The 25,263-nt window shown below is 35.0% G+C and overlaps 1 long non-coding RNA gene across 6 annotated transcripts in view; it reads right to left on the bottom strand.

Annotated features, from left to right (window-relative positions):
- The window catches only part of LOC144295735 (uncharacterized), a 240,340-nt gene that overhangs the window by 32,315 nt on the left and 182,762 nt on the right, over window positions 1–25,263 (bottom strand). For all 6 annotated transcript variants that reach the window (XR_013362825.1, XR_013362826.1, XR_013362824.1 and 3 more), the window contains one exon: window positions 23,238–23,393. This is a non-coding gene — a long non-coding RNA (uncharacterized LOC144295735). The remainder of the gene's footprint in view (window positions 1–23,237; window positions 23,394–25,263) is intronic.

The raw sequence follows: 25,263 nt of genomic DNA, 5'->3' as shown, positions 1-25,263 counted from the left end.
ATGAGAGACACACACACACAGAGGCAGAGAAGTAGGCAGAAGGAGAAGCAACTCCTTGTGGGGAGCCTGATGTGGGACTCAATCCCAGGACCCTGGGATGAAGACCTGAGCCAAAGGCAGATGCTCAAACACTGAGCAACCCAGCCACCCCTTGTAGATTGTACATTTAACCTGGAAAAAAAGGCATAAACATTCATTCATTCAACATTTTTTTTAGTACTTTCTGTGTTCAAAGCATTGTTCTAGACACAAGGATGTAATGATGCAAAACAATCCCAGTCCCTGCCCTCATGATTTTATAATCCAATTGTAATATCATTATTATAATAAAATGATAATTATAGTCCAATTCAACTTTAAAAATGGTAGATATTTGTTCTGTGAAACGGTTGCTATGGGAAGTAGAAGAGGAACCTTAATCTACATAAAACAACAGTGGAAATTCTCCAAAATATAACACATTCTGTCTGCTTTTGGAGGCGCACATAATGTGATGTTCTGAGGAATATCTATGTTGCAAGACTAGGAGATGTTGCACAGAATTCTTGGAACACTTGTTTTCTGAGATTCAGATTTAACTCTGAGGCTGTAGTAAACACAAGTCAATCATCCTTTGGTGATTGTAAGGTCACCTCATAATATCACTGGGTCTCACTATCTTCGGAGCATCAGTCTTTACTGCACTGAACTGTAATTGGAAAAATCCTTCATTATTTCTGGACCTCATTATCCCCTTGTTAAACAATCTCTAGAGTCCTTTGTATCAATAAGACCCTATGATGTATGAATGCAAGGACTAAAAACACATAATAAAGGGTTTAGAGTATTGTATTTTCTGCCTTGCTGGGTACCAAAGTATCTTTGAGGGATGGTATAAGCTTGTTAAGGTGATTTTTAAACTGTAGGTCTTTAAGAAATTTGAGGATTTACTTTAACGAAGAGAATCTGAGAGAGTATCCTACGTTGGATATGAGCAACAAAGTCAAAGGTACCAAAAATGGGCCATAATAATAAAAAAAAATAGGCAAACCACAGACACTAGCTGGCAAGAGGGTTAGCACTAGGGAAGAGCAAGAGAGAAGCTCAGACAGAGCTAGGGAAGCCTGTAAATTGAATGGATTGGGTCCTAGAGTAGAGAATTTTGTCTTGATCATCCAATAAGAAGCACTGAAATGGTGATTTTAGATAATTATTTGAACAATTATGTAGACCAGGCTACTGCTTTCCTACCAGACCCTCAACATCACTGACTGACAATTTGCAAACCACCCACCTGGACAGTCTCCTGAGTTCCTGGGCAACAAAGGCTCAGTAGCTTAAAGATCTTGAAAGAATTAGTCACAGCCTAATGTCAGTTGATTTGTGATAAATCAAACTGTGACTGAAATGAAATTACAAATGCAAGCAGCCTTACACATAGATCGATTTTTCTAAAACGCAATGGCTGAAAAATTTTCAGCAGTCTATAGTCTGAGTCTAAATAACTTACCATTGCCAGACACTCTTCCTCCCATCCTTGGCTAAGAAAGTACAAAGATCTGTTAGCAACCGATAGAAGGCAAAAGAAATAGGGTTAACTGATTTTCTGGCTGACTTACAGTATGATCTACCTGGTTATTCATAAATGGCAAGCAGAGCATCATTTTCCTGGATTCTTTGGTTCAAGAAGTTTGAGATTGAGTTTTATAAAGTCTTTCACCTTTTTTAAAAGTAAAAAATGAAAAAGAGAATAGTAATGTGCTATGTTGACACAGTAGAATTGAGGTCATAAATGCCAAAAGATGATTTCTAAATTAAGATGATTTAAAACACAAGGAAAAAACAAACTGCCTGCCACAATCGCTGACTATATCAGCAAGTGTTCCAGAACATTAATTTGAATAATCATGGATTTCTTCAGTTCTTTACAGTACCCTTAGAAGCAGTTTTGTTTATTTCTTTTTCTAAAATTTGAAAATCATTAACTCGGCAGGATGCTAGCCAACTTTGAGCTCAATTTCAAAATTTCAAGGAAATTCCTTGAAAAAATATGTAGAACCTACATACTTTGTATTAACCTCATTTCCAGAAATTTCCTTATAAGCTTTCCTTTGTTTAGCTCAAGGGATGAAGGGAATTCTATATCAGCTCTGTGTATAGCTCAGCTTCAATTGGCAACATCTTAAAGCAAGGGAAAGGGCAACCTTAAGGTTTCAAAAACCTTAAAATGTTTGGTCCAGAAATGGAAGATAAATGGCTGGGAACTTATATATCTGAATTATTTGGAGCCTTTGTTTTGATACTTTGAAATTATTTATGGTGTGGGTGGTATGAGATCAATTATAGTTTATCAGGCTTACATTTGGACCATTGCTCTAAACAGAACTGGTTGGTGCCCCTGAAAAATAGAAGGTCATAGCACTAAAACATTTGTGCTTTATTAGACTTCACCTGCCATATCTTAGGTGTGGCCCACTCGCTACAGGGGATGGATTAAGAGTTTGCTCTACAGAAGCAGAACTTTTGCAAATAAAATTATGTTTTGAGTATAATAAGGAAGCTTCTATTTGAAAAATTCTACCTTTCAATGCATCCTCTATATCGTCTCTAAAATGATCTTTTTAAAAAGACATAAATCAGAGCACACCATTCTTGTTCTTGCTGAAAATATTCAGTGATTTCCCATCATGTATCCCTAATCTATCTGTCTCTAGAAACTTCAATTTTCCCATTCCAACTATCAGCACAACCACTTTTTACTCCTGTGAAATAAAGTGAGGATTATTCCTAATCTCACATGAGCCTTTCAGTTATTATATCTAAGTGGTCTAGATTGGAACACCATTAACACAGTGGAACCATGGTAACACACTGACTTAAAAAAAATACTTGCATACTTTTCTGTTTTGTCATTCCTTAGGAAAGCTCTCTTTTTTTGGTCCAGTGAACCTATTCATTTCTACCTGAATCATCACTTTCTGTTTACAGACTTGTCCAATATCTGCAACATCTGTAACTGTCCTGATCATTGATCATTTAATGCCTATGGTGTTTGAACTTCTTTTTGCCAATTGAGTGTTAATGTGGAAAAACAAAGGCAAAAGAAAAATTAAATATCCTTACTACTTACAGCCCATTGACAAGTCTTTTTTTTAAATAGATTTATTTTTTATTGGTGTTCAATTTGTCAACATATAGAATAACACCCAGTGCTCATCCCATCAAGTGCCCCCCTCAGTGCCCATAACCCAGTCACCCCCACCCCCCGCCCACCTCCCCTTCCATCACCTCTAGTTCATTTCCCAGAGTTAGGAGTCTCTCATGTTTTGTCTCCCTTTCTGATATTTCCCACTCATTTTTTCCCCTTTCCCCTTTATTCCCTTTCACTATTTTTTATATTCCCCAAATGAATGAGACCATATAATGTTTGTCCTTCTCCGATTGACTTATTTCACTCAGCATAATACCCTCCAGTGATGAAGCAGTCATCAAAAACCTCCCAAGACACAAAAGCCCAGGGCCAGATGGCTTCCCAGGGGAATTCTATCAAACGTTTAAAGAAGAAAGCATACGTATTCTACTAAAGCTGTTCGGAAAGATAGCAAGAGATGGAATACTACCAAACTCCATGAGGCCAGCATCACCTTAATTCCAAAACCAGACAAAGACCCCACCAAAAAGAAAAATTATAGACCAATATCCCTGATGAACATGGATGCAAAAATTCTCAACAAGATACTAGCTAATAGGATCCAACAGTACATTAAGAAGATTATTCACCATGACCAAGTAGGATTTATCCCTGGGATGCAAGGCTAGTTCAACACTTGTAAAACAATCAATGTGATTGATCATATCAGCAAGAGAAAAAACAAGAACCATATGATCCTCTCAATTATGCAGAGAAAGCATTTGACAAAATACAGCATCCATTCCTGATCAAAACTCTTGAGGGTATAGGGATAGAGGGAACATTCTTCAATATCTTAAAAGCCATCTACGAAAAACCACAGCAAATATCATTCTCAATGGGGAAACACTGGGAGCCTTTCCCCTAAGATCAGGAACAAGACAGGGATGTCCACTCTCACCACTGCTATTCAACATAGTACTAGAACTCCTAGCCTCAGCAATCAGACAACAAAAAGAAATAAAAGGCATTCAAATTGGCAGAGAAGAAGCCAAACTCTCTCTCTTCCCAGATGACATGATACTCTACATAGAAAACCCAAAAGCCTCCACCCCAAGATTGCTAGAACTCATACAGCAATTTGGCAGCGTGGCAGGATACAAAATCAATGCCCAGCAGTCAGTGGCATTTCTATACACTAACAATGAGACTGAAGAAAGAGAAATTAGGAGTCAATCCCATTTACAATTGCACCCAAAAGCATAAGATACCTAGGAATAAACCTAACCAAAGAGGTAAAGGATCTATACCCTAAAAACTATAGAACACTTCTGAAAGAAATTGAGGAAGACACAAAGAGATGGAAAAATATTCCATGCTCATGGATTGGCAGAATTAATATTGTGAAAATGTCAATGCTACCCAGGGCAATTTATATGTTTAATGCAATCTCTATCAAAATACCATGGACTTTCTTCAGAGAGTTGGAACAAATTATTTTAAGATTTGTGTGGAATCAGAAAAGACCCCGAATAGCCAGGGGCATATTAAAAAAGAAAACCATAGCTGGGGGCATCACAATGCCAGATTTCAGGTTGTACTACAAAGCTGTGGCCATTGACCAGTCTTAAAACAGTCAGAGTGACATTCCTCTACAAACTCAGCTGCCAGGATGTTAATATTTTGCTAAGATCAAGAGGCAATCTTATCCCAACCCCCAGGATCCTGTAAATCTTCTTCAATATATGAAAGTTCCTTTGGAAACTTCCTTTATCTCTACCCTCCAAGGTACCTCCAAGGTAAATGTTAGCATTCATCCTCCAAGAATATAGCCCACTGATACACATCTGAAGGGTCTCCTGACTCAGTTTTCACTCAACAATAACAGATGATCTTCTCATAACAATAATTAGCCTCTTCAGGATGCTGGAAATCTTGTTTACAAAATACCTTGAAGGCTTGTGCTGTCCTTAACTGCCCCTCACCTTGGAAGTATATAATAAGTCACCTATCACAACCCCATTGCAGCTCTTTCTGCCCACAGGTCTTGTCCTTATGCTTTAACAAAACCACCTTTTTGCACCAAAGATGTCTCAAGAATTCTTTCTTGGCCACTGACTCCAAACCCCAACATTTTTCTACATCAAGTATGACTATAATTATGCCAGAACATGTTGGTCTCCTCTTGTATACTCTGAGATCTGTGGGGGCAGTGGATCCTGTTATATAAACCTGTGTCTATAGTGCCTAAAATATAAATTGCACTTAACAAATGTCTACATAAAAATGAATTAATAAAGCAATAGTGAAGCCTTTTAAAAAATGAAAGGCTTTTTGTGATGCAAATAATCATACCCTGATCCATTTGGTTTATGAGTTTAGATATTTGTCTGCTAGGTTTTTGTTAATTGTGGTATAAAAGTATGTCATATAGCTTCTGAGAAAACAATAGGAAAATTTTCTCAAGTATTTTCATACCTGATACAGTGATTCATATACTGGAATGTCAAAAGGAAATGACTGGAACGACTAAGGAAGTGATAGAAAGGAAAATGAAAATCTTAGGCTTCAATCTATTTTGTTATTAATTTTCAACCTCTGTTCTCTTACCAGACTGAACAAGGCATAATAAAATTGTCTGGTTTGAGCTTCCTCTCCTTATCCCTAGAAGAGGTACCATTATTTAGGGTAACGTCCAGAGGGCTGGATATACTTTGGGGAAGGAAGTCTTTGCTTAGCTGTTCTAGCACACCAGGTGCCAATATCCTTTCCTGTCATCTTCAGCAATTCAGCTAAAGCTGACACTTCCTGAAAAACACTCTTCAAATTCTCTCCCTCTAGGAGGCCTCCTTTGATCAACCTCTCAGTGCTCAGGTTCCCAGTTTGAACAAAACTGCATTTTCATTTGTTGTCATTTTGCTTTGTAAACATTCTTTAAGTATTTCATGTCTGTTCAGGATTCCTAGTTATAATGAAACCTTTCTCAGGGAAATATGTACATGTTCCATTTTTTTGATACCCTTTTTCTATACCCAAAGGCAAACAGCAGAGGATTCACCTAATGTTGACAAATAAATACGTCTATAGGAAATATTTACCATATCTTTGACTTTCTCTTCATTTCCAAGCCCTCCCAACTAAGTGATATATGGAATATTTAATTCTGATGATTTTTTCTTTTGTTAATTTAGAAACTATCATAGCATTTCTTAAAATTAATTGGAAATCAACAACTGCAAAAAATAAAATCCTGTGATGCTCTATCTCAAAACAAGAATAAAATAAATATTGTGGTAAGTCAGGAAGTCCAGGTTTTAGTCCTGGTGTCATCCTGATGGACATTACTTTGCATTATTAATGACTATGCATCATTATTTCGGTTTCCAAGTATGTAAAACAGAATAATAAAAATACTCTGCCACTGTCATACAATTGCTAGAAAGATTATTTAGATAGGATGGAAACATGCTTCAAAAAGAATAAGCCACTACCTTTGAAGTATCCTCATTTCCTTTCATATATTGTACATGACACAGGTACTTAGTGGTATGCTAATCAATGGACTCTCTGAGGAGAAAAAAAGGACCTAGTTTAGAGCATTTACTGATCTATGTAGTGTAAATATTCCCACCATGGTTGATTTCAAGTTATCAGTAGTTCAACAACCAGCTTGCAAAATTCTTAACTATTAACAATTGGTTCTTGATATAGGCTGACTTTAACCCACTACCTTGACATATTAAATTAGATCATTAGAATATAACACACTATCCCTCCCCCTCCAAATCAGTCATTTTCAATATGAGAAAGTGAAGATTACTTCTAACTCTCTCATAAGTCCTTCTGTTGTTATATCTATGTGGTGTTCTAGGGTAGGACACCATGGATGCAGGGGAAACAGAGCAATAAAAATCAACACATTGGAGAGAGTCCAAGATGGCAGTATAGGAAGACCCTGAATTCAAGTCCTCCTATGGACACACTGAATCTATGAACCTATATCTACATATAGAACGATTCCTCCTGAAGAACTGATAACTGATTGAACAGCTTTTGTACAACAAACAATAAAGAAACCATATAGAGAGGATTAGGAGAGAAGGAAACATAATAATGATGGGGACTGCATCTCTAACATAGTGACCTGGAGGAGAGAGAGAGAGAGAGAGAGATCACTAAAGGGCATAGACTTGTCTGCCCGGGGCACAGCCAAAAAAAGACAGTTTAAAGAACTGTTAGACAGTAAGGGAAAGAAATCTATTTTCTAACCCTAGAGTGGTCACCAAATGGGCAGGGAATTGCTGGAAATTGTTTTGGGATCAGGGGCATTACTGGTTGCAATTTTGTGTTACTTTCCAACTTGACAGTGGGATGAAAGCAGAGTCCAAGCCATCTAGCCAATCTACTAGAGCTATCTCAGCACACTCTGGGCCCCAAGGCCATACCAGTCCAGCTGACTGCCCTCCCTGCCACCTTTGTAGCCTTGGTGCATGCACCTTGGGCCCCCTGCCCACATCAGCCCAAGCTCCAGCTGTCCTGACAAGATGGTCCTGGTATAGCATGCTCTGGGACTCCCTGGCCCATACCTGTTGCAGCTCCAGCCAGCCTGTGAAATTTGCCAGGCAAACACAGTTTACACAGGGGGCACTCCAACATAAGGACATTCCTTCGAGAGGTAACTGTTCCATCTACCTCATGGAAACAAAGACAGAAAATAAAACAAAATGAGGAGACAGAGGAATATGTTCTAAAGAAAGAACAAGGTAAAAGCCTTGGGAGAACAAAAACCCTAATGAAGTAGAGGTAAGTAGTTTACCTGATAGAGTTTAAAATAATGGTCATAAAGATGTTCACTGAACTAAAAAAAAAGAGTGGAGGAACACAGTAAGAACTTCAAAAAGAGTTAGAAAATGTAAGAGTAAATCAGAGTTGAAGAACACAATAACTTGAAAAATACACTAGAAGGAATCAACATAAAATTAATTCATACAGAAGAACAGATCAGCAATTTGGAAAACAAAATAGTAGAAATTATGTAATCAGGACAGCAAAAAGAAAACATAATTATAAAAAATAAGAATAATTTAAGAGACCTCTAGGACAACTCCAATCATACTAACATCTATCTACATTTTGGGATCCCAGAAAGAGAAGAGATAAAGAAATGGGTAGAAAATTTATTTGAAGAAATAATGGCTCAAAAATTGCCTAACCTAGGGAAGGAAACAGATATTCAGTTCCATGAAGCACAGAGACTCCTCAAACAAGATAAAACCAAGAGATCTACACCATAACTAAATGGCAAAAGTTAAAGAATTCTGTAATTATACTAAAAACTACTTTGAACACATAAATGTTATAGTATGTAAACCATAAAAAAAGAGAGTCTTAAAGGAAACAAGAGAAAAATAAAGAGTCACATATAAAAAACCCCCATAAGACTATCAGTTGACTTTTCAAAAAAAAAAAAAAATAACAGGCCAGAAAGGAGTTGCAGAATATATTTGAAGTGCTGAAAGGAAAAAAGTTACAACTAAGAATACTCTACCAAGCAACATTATCATTCAAAGTCGAAGGCAAGATAAAGAGTTTCCCAGACAAATAAAACTAAAGGAGTTCATCCACTACCAACCAGACTTATAAGAAATGTTAAAGATCTTCTTTAAGTGGAAAAAAGGTCCATAACTAAAAATAAAATATATGAAAAAAAATCTTACTGGTTAAAGCAAATATATAGTAAGGGCAGTGGATAGCCACTTAAAAAGCTGGTATAAAGATTAAAAAACAGAAGTGGTAAAATCAGCTATAAATAAAATAGTTAAGGGATATAAAATAAAAAGATATAGAGTATGGTATCAAAAACATAAAACTCGAAAGGGAGGTAAAAATGCTTTGAAATGTATACAAACATAAGTGATTATCAAGTTAAAAAGACCGATGTGTGTGTGTGTGTGTGTGTGTGTGTGTGTGTGTAAAACAAGACTCATCTATATGCTGCCTACAAGAGCCTTACTTCAGATTTAAGATACAGACTCAAAGTGGAGGGATGGAAAAAGATGTTCTATGCAAATGGAAATGAAAAGAAAACTGAGATAGCTACACTCGTATCAGACAAAATAGACTTTAAAGACAAAAACAAAAGACAAAAAAAAGGGGGGGCATTATATAATGATAAAGGGATTAATCCAAGAAGAGGACATAACATTTATAAATATTTATGCACCCAGTATAGGAGCACCAAAATGTATATAACAAATATTAATAGACTAAAAGAAGAAATTGACAATGATACAACAATAGTATAGGACTTAACATCCCACTCACATCAATGGATAGATCGTCTAGAAAGCAAATCAATAAGGAAATATTGGCCTTAAATGACACTCAGGCCAGATAGACTTAATGGATATATACACAGAACATTTCATCCAAACACTACAGAATATTCATTCTTTTCAAGTGCACATGGAACATTCTCCAAGATAAATCATGTTAGGTTGCAACACAAGTCTCAATAAATTAAAAAAGATTGAAGTCCTATCAAGCATCTTCTCTAACCACAACAGTATGAAACTAGAAATCATCAAGAGAAGAAAACTGGATAAAACACAAACATTGTGGAGACTAAACAACATACTAAACAATGTGTCAATGAAGAAATCAATGAGGAAATGAAAAAAAATACCTTGAGACAAATAAAAATGAAAACACAATTTTCCAAAATCTATGAGATGCCACAAAAACAGTTCTAAGATGGAAGTTGATAGTAATACAGGCTTACTTCAAGAAACAAGAAAATTCCAAATAAATAAATAAATAAAATTCCCAAATAAATATATTGTATACCTAAAGTAACTAAAAAACAAAGTCCAAAGTCAGTAGAAGAAAGGAAATTATAAAGATCAAAATCAAAGTAAATGAAATACCCAAAAGCAATAAAAAAGATCAATGAAACTAAACTAGTTCACTAAAAAAATGAAATCATTGAACCTCTAGCCAGAATCATCAAGAGAGAGGGACCAATAAATAAAATCAGAAATGAAAAGAAACTTACAATTGATGCCAGAGAAATACAAAGGATCATAAAAGACTACATGAACAATTACATGCCAACAAATTGGAAAATCAAGAAGATATGAATTCCTACAAACATGCAACCATTGAAGACTGAATATTGAAGAAATAGAAAATCTAAACAGACCAATTACAAGCAATAAAATAGAATTACTAACTAAAAACTCTTCAAAACAAAAATCTAGGACTAGATGGCCTCACAGGTGAATTCTACCAAATATTTACAGAAGTCAGTTATTATTTTTTCTCAAATTATTCCAAAAAATTAAAGAGGATGAAATGCTTCCAAATTTATTTTGTGAGGCTAGCATTACCCTAATATCAAAACCAGACAAAGGCACCACATACACCCACAAAAACTACAGGCCAGGATCCCTGCTGAACATAGGTGAAAATACCCTTAGTAAAATATTAGCAAACTGATTTCAAAAATACATTAACATGATCATACATCATGACCAGGTGGGATTTACTCTAGGGATGCAAGCATTCACAAATCAATCAATATGATCTATCACATTAACAAAGCAAAGATAAAATCATACAATCATCTCAACAGATGCAGAAAAATCATTTGGCAAAATTCAACATGTATTTATGATAAAAACTTTCAACAACATGAGTATGGACTGAATGGACCTCAACATAATAAGGGCCATATATGACAAATCCACAGCTAAATCATACTCAATGGTGAAAAGCTAAAAGCTTTTTTCTAATATGACGAACAAAACAAAGATGCTTGCTCTCACCACTTTTATTCTACATAGTACTGGAAGTCACAGCCACAGCAATCAGACAAAAAAAAAAAAAGAGGCAACCAAAATTTTCAATTTTCAGGAAGAAATAAAATCATCACTATTTGCAAATGACATGATGCTATATATAGAAAACCCTATAGATTCTACTAAAAATTTTTAGGACTAATAGGTTAATTCGGTAATGTTGCAGGACACAAAATTAACATCTAGAAATTCGTTGCATTTCTGTACTAAGCTATCAGGAAGAAGAGCTAAGAAAATTATTCTATTTAAAATGCACCAAAAGAATAAAATACCAAGGAATGAAATTTAACTAAGGAGGTGAAAGGTTTGTACTTTGAGGGATCCCTGGGTGGCGCAGCAGTTTAGCGCTTGCCTTTGGCTCGGGGTGTGATCCTGGAGACCCAGGATTGAATCCCATGTCGGGCTCCTGGTGCATGGAGCCTGCTTCTCCTTCTGCCTATGTCTCTGCCTCTCTCTCTCTCTCTGACTATCATAAATAAATAAAAATTAAAAAAAAGATTTGTACTTTGAAAACTATAACACTGATAAAAGAAACTGAAAACAGCATAAATAAATTGAAAAATTTGTTATGCTCCTGGATTGGAAGAATTAACATCATTAAAATTTCCATACTCGCCAAAGCAATCTACAGATTCAGTACAATGCCTAGCAAAATTTCAATGGCATTTTTCCCATAGAACTACAACAGAGTCCTGAATTTTTTATGGAACCACAAAAGACCCCAAATAGCCAAAGCAATCTTGAGAAAAAACAAAGCTGGAAGTATCACACTACCAGATTTCAAACTGTTACAAAGTGACAGTAATCAAAACAGCGTGGTACTGGCATGAATACAAAAACATAGATCAATGTGTGAGAATAGAGAGCCCTGAAATAAACCTAGGCATATATGATAAGTTAATCAATGATAAGAAAGGTAAGAATATACCATAGGAAAAAGTATATTCAATAAATGGTTTTGGGAAAACTGGGTATGCAAAAGAATGAAACTGGACCAGTATCTTATATTATATACAAAAACAAATTCAAATGGATTATAGGCTTGAATATAAGACCAGAAACCATAAAACTTCTGAAAGAAATAAAGAAATCATAAAACTTTCTGAAAGAAAACAGAAAATGAACTATTTGATATTAGTCATAGCAAAAGGTTTTTGGACCAGTCTCTTTAGGCAAGGGCAAAAAAAAGCTAAAATAAATAAATGCGACTACATCAACCTAAAAAGCTTCTCCACAGTGAAGAACAAAATCAAAAAGCAACCTACCAAATGAAGGAAAATATTTGCAAATTATACATCAGATAAGGGGTTAATATCTAAAATATATAAAGAACTTATATATCTTAATATAAAAAACCAACCTGTTTAAAAAATGGACAAAAGTCTTGAATAGACATTTTTTTCCGAAGAAGACATACAGTTGGCCAATAGACAGATGAAGAGATGTTCCACATCACTAGTCATCAGAGAAGTGCAAATCAAAACCACAATGAGATTTCACTTCATACCTGTCATAATGGCTAGTATAAAAAAGATAGGAAATAACAAGTGTTGTTGAAGATGTGAAGGAAAGGGAACTTTGTATACTGTTTGTGGGAATGTGAACTGGTGCAGCATCTGTGGAAAACAGTATGGAGGTTCCTCAAAACATTAAAAATAGAACTACCATATGATCTAGCACGCGAGTGGGAATATCCACTTATGGGTATTTATCCAATGAAAATGAAAATAGCAATTTGAAGAAATATATGCATCCATGCGTGCATTGCAGAAATTACTTAGCCAAGAAGTAAACAACCTAAGCATCCATGGATAGATGAAGAGATAAAGACAATGTGATATATATATATATATATATATATATATATATATATATATATACACACACACACACACACACACACATTCACACACAATGGAATATTACTCAGCCATAAAAAAGAATGAAATCTTGCTATTTGTGACAATATAGGTGGACATAAAAAGTATTATGGTAAGTGAAACAAATCAGACAAAGAAAGAAAAATACCATATGTTTTTACTTATATGTAGAATATAAAAAAATCAAATAAAACAGAAACAAACTCATCAATTATAGGAAACCAACTATTGATTACCAGACAGGGGCAGGTAAAATAGGTGAAGAGGATTAAGAGATACAAACTTCCAGTTGTAAAAGGAATCATGGTGATATAATGTACAACATAGGAAATACAGAAAAGTAAAAAGATAATAAGTTTGCATGGTGACACATGGTAACTAGACTTACTGTGGAGATCATATTATAATGTATACAAGTTTCAAATCACTATGATATACATCTGAAAGTAATAGGATGTAACAGTATGTCAGTTATACCTAAAAAAACCAACACATTGATTTTAAAAAATACTTGCTTCTCTTTCTGTTTTGCAACAGCTAACAAATAAGATTTACTCTGGACACCCAGATAGAACTCAGTGGCTGCAGAAATCTCTTCCCAGCTAATTATTTTGCATCCTAAGTGAAATGCAGAAAAATAAATTATTATACCTAATGTTTAATGAATACTTCCGGTATTTCTGGCACTTCATGTGTATTAATTCATTTAATCCTCACAACCACCTTGTGTGGACTAATAATTATTTGCCCCATGTCACATAGTAGGAAATTGAAACTCAAGTGCAAAGGGAGTGAGATATGGGCAAAGGGAGCGAGAATGCAATCTTAGGCAACCTGGGGTCAGTCAGGGCCCTTTACTACCAAATGTGAGCTCTCATTTCTCTGTGAACTACCTTCAGCATAACATTGATGTAAGTTAGTTTCTTCAATGTCTTTAATCCTGTTCTACCAATGGGAATAGCTAGTTGCATTTATCACAATATAGTTATTTCCATTTCTACCCTTGGCTTTACAGCGGGAAGACTTCTTGAAAAATTCTGCTTATTAAAAGAAGATGCTAATTGGTTTCTATTAATGGTTCAGATATTCATCCTCATCATCTAATCTTAATTTAGACTATTATTTCCATATGATAATTGCAAGATTCCCCTGCACTTGATATCGAGTGGGATAGAGTGTTTTCTCCAAAACCCTTAAAATAAATGGCATAATAGAACCCTATTAGAAAAAGTGAACTCTTCCTGCTTTTTACTATCTATAAAATGCCTCTGTCTCTGGCCCGAAGCAAAGTTTTCTAACTTGGGCTTTGATTTGCTACCAGATCAAGAGAAGAATGAAGTAAACATAAAGTGCTCAAGGGACTGGGAAGGAGGGTCATGGTGGGGATTTGGGAGAGAGGTTTGGTTATTAATGAATCATGGTTTACAGAGTGGAGATACAGAGGAGTGTGAGTTAGAGATAATTTTTAGGACAGAGCCGAAGTTATGAAAGGCTAAGCCACAGTTCAGTTCTACCAAGGAAACAGCTGAGAAAAACTGCATAAAAATACCTCATAGAGACACACTTCATTTTATTAACTGCTGTAGGGGAGAGATTCTGTTGTGTAGAAGTGTTTATTGTCATGATACCCCATGCTCTGCTTGGAACTTCTCTATATAAAAATGGAAGGAATTGGGAAGGGTCGGGTACAAGGAAACCTAAAGTAAGATCCAATTCATCTTCTTCATTGTGGAAGAATTCCCCAAACACCTTTCTTAATGCACACCAGTGAAAATTTTTCCTGACTATGCATTCCCTGGATGCGTATAAAAAGCATGTTGCATGGAGTCTTTCTGCAAGTAGCCATAGTTCAAAAAGTTTGATTTGACCTGTGACCTATCAGCCTGCACTGTCTATTCTATAGGCGTTTTAAAAACTGCCTCTCCTAAATGATTTCTGCTCCCCCTCTTTTCTCTCTTTTAATAAGTTCATTTTAGAGTTATAAACACCCTTTAATTATTTTTATGATTGTATAAATAGTCCACAAATACTCAATCCAAATCTTATACCATAAGATTTTTCTCCCTTGGTCCAGGCTGAGTTTCAGAAATACTTGATTGGTTTTAAGTCCTAAATGAACAAAGAAAGTGAGAAGTAATGAAAATCATGGTTAAAAATGAATGCTCTAATTTCATTCTTTCTGGTCAGTCTGGGACAAAGCAATTTCAGTAGTAATTTAGCTAAAATCAAAGCTATACATTATGTAACTACACAAAGATGAATTTTCAAAACATATCCAGTTATAGAAGAGGTTTTCATACTGTGAATGTTAAATTATATTTCTCACTTTCATTTTTTATTTTATTTTGCTTTTACAATTTTTAATGCCTCTTAATGTTCACAACGTTAAAGTAAAATAATAAATGAAGTTTAGCATATAGTTGGTACTCAGTAAGGTTCTGTTGAATGAATGCATAAATTAAACAATTTTAAGCCCTTCCTCAGCCCTAGCCCTAATTTTAGTTCCTAAAGACATGCTGTTTTTTTCTTAAATCTGTTCTTCATGACTTAAGTTTATTAGAGAAGTTTCAGGTTCACAGCAAAGTTGAGAAGGCACAGCGATTTCCCCTGCTCCCACCCACATGTAGCCTCTCCCCAGAATTGTACATTTATTATAATTAATGAAAATACATTGACACATCATAAATACCCAAAGTTCACAGTTTATATTACAGTTTTCCTTTTATGTTGTACATTCTGTAGGTTTGGACAAAAGTAGAATGACATATGTCCATTGTCATGGTATCATATAGAATATTTTCACTGTTCCCCAAATCCTCTGTTCACCACCTATGCTCTTCTCTCCCATTTTACTCCTAGCCCCCAACCACTGGCAGCCACTATTTTTTTCTTTTTTCTTTCTTTTTTTTTTTTTTGTTTTACTGTCTCCATAGTTTAGCATTTTCCAGAATGTTATATAGCTGGAATCAGAAAGTGTGTGGCCTCTTCAGATTCATTTTTCTCATTTAGTAATATGCATTTAAGTTTCGTCCATGTCTTGGCCTGGTAGCTCATTTCCTTTTAGTGGTAATATTTTACTGTATTCATTTATTGAAGAATACTGTGGTTGCTTCCAAGTTTTGGCCATTATTAGTAAAGTTGCTATAAACATCTATATACAGATTTTTGTGTGTGGATAGAAGATTTCCACTCCTTTGGGTAATTTCATAGCGTACAATTGCTATTTTTTATAGTAAGAGTATTAGTTCTGTGAGAAATCACCAAACTGTCTTCCAAAGTGGCTGTTCCTTTTGCACTTCCACTGGCAATCAGTGAATGTTCCTCATCAATATATGCACTATCAGTGTTCTAGGTTTGGCCATTCTAATAGGTATGTGGTGGTATCTTATTGTTGTTTTAATTCGCGTTTCCTTGATGACATATGACGTGGAACATTTTCATATGTTTACCAGAAATCTGTGTATCTACTTTGGTGAAGTGTCTATTAAGATCTTTGACTCATTTTTAAATTGGTTTTTTTTTTTAATTGTTGAGTTTTAAGAGTCTTCTGTATATTTTGGGCAACAGTGCTTTATTAGATGTGTCTTTTGCAATATTTTCTGCCAAGCTGTAGCTTGTATTCTCATTTTCTTTAGATCATCTTTCATAGAAGTTTTAAATTTTAATGAAGTCTAGCTTATCAATTATTTATTTCATGGATCATACCTTTGGTGTCGTATCTAAAAAGTTATTGCTGTGTCCAAAATCATATAAGTTTTCTTCTATGTTATTTTCTGGGAGTCTTATACTTCTGTGTTTTGCATTTAGGTTTACAATCCAGTTTAATTTTTGTGAAGTGTGTAAGATATGTGTCTAGATTTATTTATTCCACATGGATGTCCACTTCTAGCACAATTCACTGAAAAGACATTTGCTTCATTGTATTGCCTTTACTCCTTTGTCAAAGTTCAATTGAATATATTTTTTTTAATTGAATATATTTATCTAGGTTCATTTCTGGACTCTGTTCCATTGATCTATTTGTTTATTCCTTGTGAATAGCATGCTGTCTTTATCATTATAGCTTTATAATAAGTTTTGCCCTTGGGTTGGGTCAGCCCTCCAACTTTGTTCTTCTTCAATACTGTGTTGACTACTCTGGGTCTTTTGCCTCTCCACACAAACCTTAGAATCAATTTGTCAATATCCCCTAAATAACTTTCTGGGATTTTGACTGGCATTGCATTGGATCAAGAGAAACACTTTTTAATACTTTAAGTGGGTTATCTTCCTATATTCTGAATAACATATTTATATCACTACTGCTTGGTTTTACATTTAACACAAAACTCCATGAGGATATAACTTACCTGTAAGTTTCTATCTCCTTGTTCCAATTTTTGATAGTATTTTAGTTCTGTTGCTTGTCTTTGTAACTTTATATGTCATGTTTAAACTTCTATTTCTTGTTTCAACAACTTCAAATACTGTATCTCAGCTTCCCACAATATTAGATGAGGATATAATATCCAATTCCTTCCTCCTTTCCTTTACTCTTTAATAATGGTATTTATATTGTATTTATATTGTTTCATAACTACATTGAAGACTTGGAAAATTTTTTCAATGAATTATCTCTTAAAGTTGAAAAAAATAATAGTATTTGCAAACAGAGAACTATAAGCAAAATAGAATGTTAGTATTATAGTACTCCATGGGCACAATATTCTGACTGCTGTGTTACTTAAAGGAGACAATTCAAAGCATCTAAGCTAAGTGGAATTTCTTTTCTTCACTTCTATTGTTCAAAATCATGCCATAGTTTACTTTGAAATGTATTTCAGCACATCTTTCTTACATATTGTATAGCTTCCTTATTATTAGCTATTTTGATTATTTTACTTTCCTCTTATTGAGAATAGAAACATATTTTTGTCCATTTTTATTTTCATAATTTTTTACTAATAACTCTGCAGTCATTGTATATTGCTTGGAATCTACCCTACTGCCTTTTATTCTTTGACTCTAGTGGCTTCCTACTTATATTTGAATTAGTTGCTTATTAGACATTTTGTATTATTGTCATATGCTGGGAAACATGTTCATTGAGTTCCTCAGTGATGTTCTTTATTTCTTGTATCCCATGACTTCCTTCCTCTTTACCCTTGCTCTTTTCAGAAAGGATGTATGGAAGGTAATGTCTTGAGCCCTTTGATAGCTAAAAAAACTTTGGTTTGCCCTCTCACTGAAAATTTGGGTGGATATAGTAGTCTAGATTTACAGTAATTTTCTCTCAGAACTATTTCATTGTCTTATGGCATTTAGTGTTGATGAGACAACCAATGCCCATCTGTTTCTCATTTTCTGTTTTGCATTATGGAAATTTTAATACCTTTTCCTCATATATTTATTTATTTGTTTGTTTATTAATTAATTAATTAATTAATTTATGATAGTCACACAAAGAGAGAGAGAGAGAGAGAGAGAGGCAGAGACATAGGCAGAGGCATAGGCAGAGGGAGGGGCAGGCTCTATGCACCGGGAGCCCGACGTGGGATTTGATCCCGGGTCTCCAGGATTGCGCCCTGGGCCAAAGGCAGGCGCTAAACCGCTGTGCCACCCAGGGATCCCCCTTTTTCCTTAATGTTATACAATTTCATGCCAATTTGTCTAGGGAGAGTTTGTTTTTCATTCCTTCTTCTTGGGTCTCTGCAGACTCTTAAAATGTGAAGGACTTATGCTTCTTTTCAGCCCTGGAAAACTTTTGCTCTTATTTATTTTACATTTTCCCCTATTTTTCCCCTATGTATCTGGAGCACACATTGGTCAGAAGTTGTATCTCCTAGATTAGGTTCTTTTAGCTTTTATGTTTCAGCCTTTCACTTCCATATTCTAGGAGAATTACTGGACTTTAATTTCAAATTTCTAGTACATTTAAAAAGTATTTTCAAAATCACGTTTACTTGAGTTCTCTCTTATTGTTTCTATTTCATAGCATCCTCCGATTTAATGAATGGGATACATTCTTTATATAACCTTATCAAGATACAATTTACATACTATAAAATTCACACAATTTAAGTGAACAATTCAATAATTTTTAGCAAACTTATCGAGTTTTATAACCACCACAATCAAATTTTAGAACATTATCATTACCCCAAAAGGATCCCTTCTACCCATTTTTAGGTAATCTCTGCTCTCATCTTTATTGCAGATTAATCTACTTTCTCTAAAGATTTGCATTTTTACAGATATTTGATAAATGGAATCATACAATATAGAGTCTTTTGCATGAAGTTTCTTTCACTAGCATGCTTTTGAGGTTAATTCATGTAGCAAATATTAGTAGTTGATTCCTTTTTATTTCTGAATAGTATTCCACTGGATGGATATGTATTGTATTTTGTTTAATTACTCACCAGTTGATGGACATTTGGTTCGCTTTTAGTTTTTGGCTCTTATGAATAATAATACTGTACAAACATTTGCATTCAAGTCTTTGAGTGGATGTAGGTTTTCATTTGTCTTAAGTAGATATTTAGGAGTGAAATTTCTGAGTCACATGAAAAGATTATCATTTTAAGAAACTGTTAAACTGTTTAGCAAGTGGCTTTCTGCTCCTTGTTTATGATCAGGGACATTGAGAGTGGTGAGCTGAAAGTTTCTCTTAGGGGACCACTCAAGTATCTGAAGTATCAGATATTTGTAGGTCTATTTTCTTGGTCAATTTTCCCTGAAAGTAGATCTTTAATTTCCTACCTGGAAGTGGGCCTGGGGTGAGGGAACTGATGGTTTTCCTGTTTAGTATATAAATTTCGCTTTTCCTCTTACTGTTGCATAGTACCTTTGCACTTGCTGGGTCTAATGTCCCCAAGGTTATTGTACCTTTGGTTCACTCTCTTCAGAGAATAAATCTCTAGTCTTCTGCTTGACTAGGTAAAGGTAGTTACATAGCTGTGGGGGAGAACAAGTTTCCACTTTTGGTTCCCTCTCTATCCCCATTCCCAAAGATAACTGGTGCTTCTATTTCCTCTGTATCTGGGATTCTATGAAATGTTCAGCACCTCTATCTTTCTCCTAAACAATGCAAGACTGTTTTAGCTTAGATACTGTCTCACATTACTAATGCTCTGATTTTAATTCTATCTTGTTTGTAATATCCATTCATTAGTATTATGATTATCTTTAGAGTTAATAATTATTTAGAATTACCCATAAACTGGCCATGTATACTATTGCTTCTTTCATTGTATTCTGTTTTCTTTTCTTTCTTCTTATATTTCCTTTTTATTTAAAATTTACCCTTTTTAAAAGAGTATTTAAGCTGACAGGGCCTACTTGACCATACACTGCAACTGTTTTTAAAATCACTTTTGGAAAATATTTTCCCTTTCAGGAACATTTCAGATACAATAAATTTCACATTTTTTTTTACATACTGTATTTGGTGTTGAATTTCCCCCTCCATCACCAAAGATTAATGTGTAACTGCTATACTTCATTTGGTAGTTGATTAAAAAATAAGTGTAAGTTTTAGGAAGTAAAAAAGGGAGAGAGAGGAGGAGGAGAAAAGAAAAGGAGGGAAGGAAGGAAGGAAGGGAGGGAGGGAGGGAGGGAGGGAGGGAGGGAGGAAGGAAGGAAGGAAGGAAGGAAGGAAGGAAGGAAGGAAGGAAGATTATTTTAGGATATAATTAAGTTTCTTTATAAATCTTATTCTCGTACCAGATTCCAAAGATCCTAGGGGAATGCTTGGGTGGCTCAGTCTATTGAGCATCCAACTCTTGGTTTCAGCTCAGCTCTTGATCTCAGGTCATGGGATTGAGCCTTGCATTGGGCTCCACACTCAGAGTAGAGTCTGCTTGGATTCTCTCTTTCCCTCTGCCCATCTCCCCACCCCATTGCCCCTACTTCTAAAGAAACAAACAAACAAACAAATAAGTAAAATCTTTTTAAAAAATGAGAAAGAGAGAGATCCTAGGGAAATTTTTAGTTTCCTAAGGTGGAAACATGAATTTTCTTGTAAGATCTAAAGGACAGAAAGGAAAGGGATAAATCTGGAGTACTACTCCTATGGTTATTTCACGAACAACAATTTAAATCTCTTATCTTCTCTTTTGTTTCACTCCAGCTGTTCTTGAATAATGGAAGAATAGGTACATAGAATAACTTTTTAACAACTTCTTATACCTAACACAAAGGAAATTCTTTATTAATGCATTTAACTGAATTCTAACTGAATAATTCAAATTCATGTATCTCACAAATGTTTACTGAGTGGTGATACAGTTGTTCCTTAAGGAGAAACACCTTGACTAAAAAAATAGGTTCTGTGGTTTTTATAAATAGGAGATTTGTACTCTAAGAATTGTGTGTGTATGTGTGTGCTATAGTCAAAAGAGATGTGCCCTTGAATGGACTCTGTGTATGCTTCAATACAGTAGGCATAAAGAAAAAAAAACCTCAAAAAACCCCCTGAAATTTAGGAAAGATTGTAAGATCCAAGAGTCATGGCCAAGCTGCTGGCAGTCAAAAGTGAATTAAGATGAACAGATGAACAGTAGCAGATGAACTTCTGCTTTAGAGGCTATTTTCAGCAGTACCCTGTTTTATCTTAAGTGACCCATCCATAAAAAAATTTAGAATAAGTATTTCAGCCCCAGAGGGTACATGTGTTCTAGCTTCATAACATTTAGGATAACACTGGTCAGGATACATGCATCTCTGAGCCTCAGTTTCTGTGTTTGTTAACAAAACAAAACATGGCTTCATTATGAACATGAGCTTTGAGGTCAGACAGTTAAAGTCTGGCTCTGCCACATACTAGCGCTTTAAATATGGCTACATTACTTAACCTAAGCATTTTTAAATATTTGTTTTTATTTTTGTTCTCAAGCTGTGAAATGAGAATTTAAAAAATACATACCTCATAGAGTCATGAGATTGGAATAATTTAGGTCACTTAAAGTATTTACCTTTAATGCTGGCCAAAGTAAGTGCCCATAAATGTTATTTTTATTACTATTACTTCAATTAAGTTTTAGTGTATTGTCATAATGTCTAAAGATTGGCTGTTGTGGTGATGATGGTGATGGTGATGATGATGATGATGATGATAAACACTCACCAAGTATAACTGATTAAAAGAACCTGGGTAATTATTGAAGCTATTTTCCGTTATCCATTTATAAAATGCCGGCATCAAATGGTCCTGGCAAAGTATCCTCAAGGCTGTATACCTCATGCACTTAAAGATAAGAGGGAGTTTGTAATGGGCCTTACTAAAGCTAGTTTTATAAAACCTAGTTTTTACTTCTTGAATATATAGATTTTCTAACTACTCTGCAATTAAGTGGGGCCATGTGACTTGCATTATCTAATGACAAGTGAATAGAAATAAGATGTTCCTATGGTTAGAGGTGGTGAAAAGCTGGAGGAGATTCTCTTCCTCATATTGAAAGGGTGGAACCAGAGGACTGGATCACTATATGTGTAACACCTGATCTGGAGAGTCGGCCAGATCTGTAGTTGATTTTATATGAGAGAAAAATGTGTTTTGTATAAGACACTGAGATAAAGGGGTTGTTATAACTGTATAGTTCAAGTTATCCTCATTGATACACTGTTATAAGGCTTGAATGTACTCTTCATTCTGCAGACCTTAAATTCAGAGGTAAGTAGTTATATAAGATGGAGATCTTATTACTGTTAGAGCTTGGACTAAAATCCTGTTTCCAGATTTCCTTCTATGATTCTGTTCTAGTGGTATTTTAGACTCCACACCTAATTTTCAGGACTACTGTAAAGAATGGAGACAAGGTAAGTAAAATGCTTAGTACAAGCCCTATCCCATAATGGGTAATTAAAAAAAATAACTACTGTTTAGATTCTCTATTTTCTGAAACCAATTACTATGGCTGTATACTTCTGCTTGTGCCAAACATGCTGATTAATGACCTTTAATTCTGAATCACTATTAAACTAGGGATTGATAATGTATCTCAATTTGGGAGCAATTACATTTTTATAGCTTAGTCTGTTGGCACAGAATCTATATACTTCACTCAATTTCCATCCCTTTAATAAAAATGCCTATCCATTTTTCAAATAATGACAGGAAATGCTTTCTTATTTTCTGCATCTAGATACTTTGAGAATTTATAAAACCTGAAGCCAAACTCCTAGGAATTATTTTGTCATCATTCTTTCTTGATCCCAATTCCTCTATTCATGCATCTCCTCTAATCTTCCCTATCCTTACCTGTGTCATTTATGTGGTTTCCCTTGTCTTTCAAAAGAAGTATTATCACATCATCGTAAATTCCTTTTGGCATACCTAAAATAACATCCGACTCCAGCATAATTCAAGGACATCAGGGTGCATTCAAACTATTAATACAAATATAGTACCTTGGGCAGCCAGGGTGGCTCAGCGGTTTAGCACCGCCTTTAGCCTAAGGCCTGATGTTGGAGTCCCGGAATAGAGTCCCACGTCGTGCTCCCTGCATGGAGCCTGCTTCTCCCTCTGCCTGTCTCTGCCTCTCTCTATCTTTGCGTATGTCTCTCCTAAATAAATAAATAAAATCTTTAAAAAAACAACAAATATAGTACCTTCAGTTTAGAAGGGGCCTTAGAAGTCATCCAACTCAGAGTCCTAGATTCTCATCCAAACAAAGACTTGAAATTGCTTGAGGTGTTTCTTAAAATGTTGATTCTTAACTGCATCCTTAATTTACTGAATTGTAATCCCCATGATTACAGTGAGGTAAAATAAACTTTTAATTTTTTAAACCACCATTTTCCTTATATCTCTCTACCTCTCCCAGATTATTTATCCAACCAGTCTATTCCAATCCCTATAGTCCAGTTTGTGAACTACTGATCAAATTTCAGTTCCTATCTGATTCTGGAATCACCTCTACAAACCTCTCTAGCATATATTTTCCCCCTACTGTTATACATACTATCCCCAATTTGATGGTATTACCCACTCTATTAACTACCTGCTCCCCTATCCACAGCTTCATATCATCTATAGAGATAATAAATGAGTGCTTTGTTTTGTTCCTAAAATGTTGAACATAATCTCTGACAGGATCAAGAATGAATGAATGAGTTAATACACACACACACACACATGCACATATATTCACTTCATAGAGATTGCCTCAGGCTGTCATTGTTAATGCTTACTGAGTAAATAATACTTTTTCTACAAATATATTTTCCATTTTTAATAGGCACTAAGTCCTACTTTTGAAATTGATAGTAACAATGTTTTAAAATTAATGGTCGATGTTAAGGCATTTTGAAATTTTTTATTCCATTTTTTTTTAAGATTGAAAGATCTTCCAGGACAGTTGTTCCCTAGAAATTCAACAGAAGCAAGTAGGCTAAAATGGAAATATGTATTGGAGTCTTATTCATACTAGTCCCAAACTGGAAATAAATCAAATCTTATCCAAAGGAGAATGAATAAACAAATTATGATATATTAAATACAGAATACTACTTAGCCATAAAAAGGAACAAACTAATGATACATGCAATAACATGAATGAATCTCAAATGCATTATGTTAAAGGACAGAATCAGATTCCATTTGTATAACTTGTAAGGAGCAGAAAATAATTTCTGGTGATAGACGTCAAAAGGTTTTTAGCATGAAGAAGATTGACCACATGGAAGGAGGTACAAGGGACTTTTCTTATATAATGGAAAAGTTCTGTATGTTGATTTTGGAAGATAATTATACGAGTATGAATATTCCTTAAAAGTCATTGAAATGAACACTAAAGATCTATTCATGAGAGACATACACACAGAGGCAGAGGGAGAAGCAGGCTCCCTGTGGGAAGTCTGATGGGGAACTGGATCCCAGGGATCAGGACTTGAGCTGAAGGCAGACACTCAACCACTGAACCACCCATGTGCCCCGTGCTTTTGGTGTTTTATCCAAGAAATAAGTGCCAAGACTAATGTTGAGGACCTTTTTCTTTTCCTTTTTAATTTCTGTGAAAAATGCCATTGGAATTTTAATAGGGATTGTAGTGTATCTGTAAGTTATTTTGGGTACTATAAACATTTTCACAATACTAATTCTTCCAATCCAAGAGCACAGATACCTTTCATTTATTTGTGTCTTTCATAAAAGTCACTGTTTTCAGTATACAGGTCTTTCACCACCTTGGTTGTGTTTATCCTAAATATTTTATTTTCTGGAAGCAACTGCAAATGGGATTGCTTTCCTAATTTCTCTTTCAGATAGTCATTGCTAGTTTATAGAAACACATTAGCAATTGATTCTTAGGATTATAGAAGCTGAGTAGTCCCAAAACCTGCAATTAGCAGACCGGATATCCAGAGAGTTGATAGTATCATTCCAGCCTAGACCTGTGGGCCTGAGAACCAGGAGAGCCAATAGGGTAAGTTCCAG

The sequence above is a fragment of the Canis aureus genome, chromosome 24 (genome assembly GCF_053574225.1).
Source record: "Canis aureus isolate CA01 chromosome 24, VMU_Caureus_v.1.0, whole genome shotgun sequence".
In the NCBI taxonomy this organism is placed as follows: Eukaryota; Metazoa; Chordata; class Mammalia; order Carnivora; family Canidae; genus Canis; species Canis aureus.
This window is presented reverse-complemented; position numbering and strand designations above follow the sequence as displayed.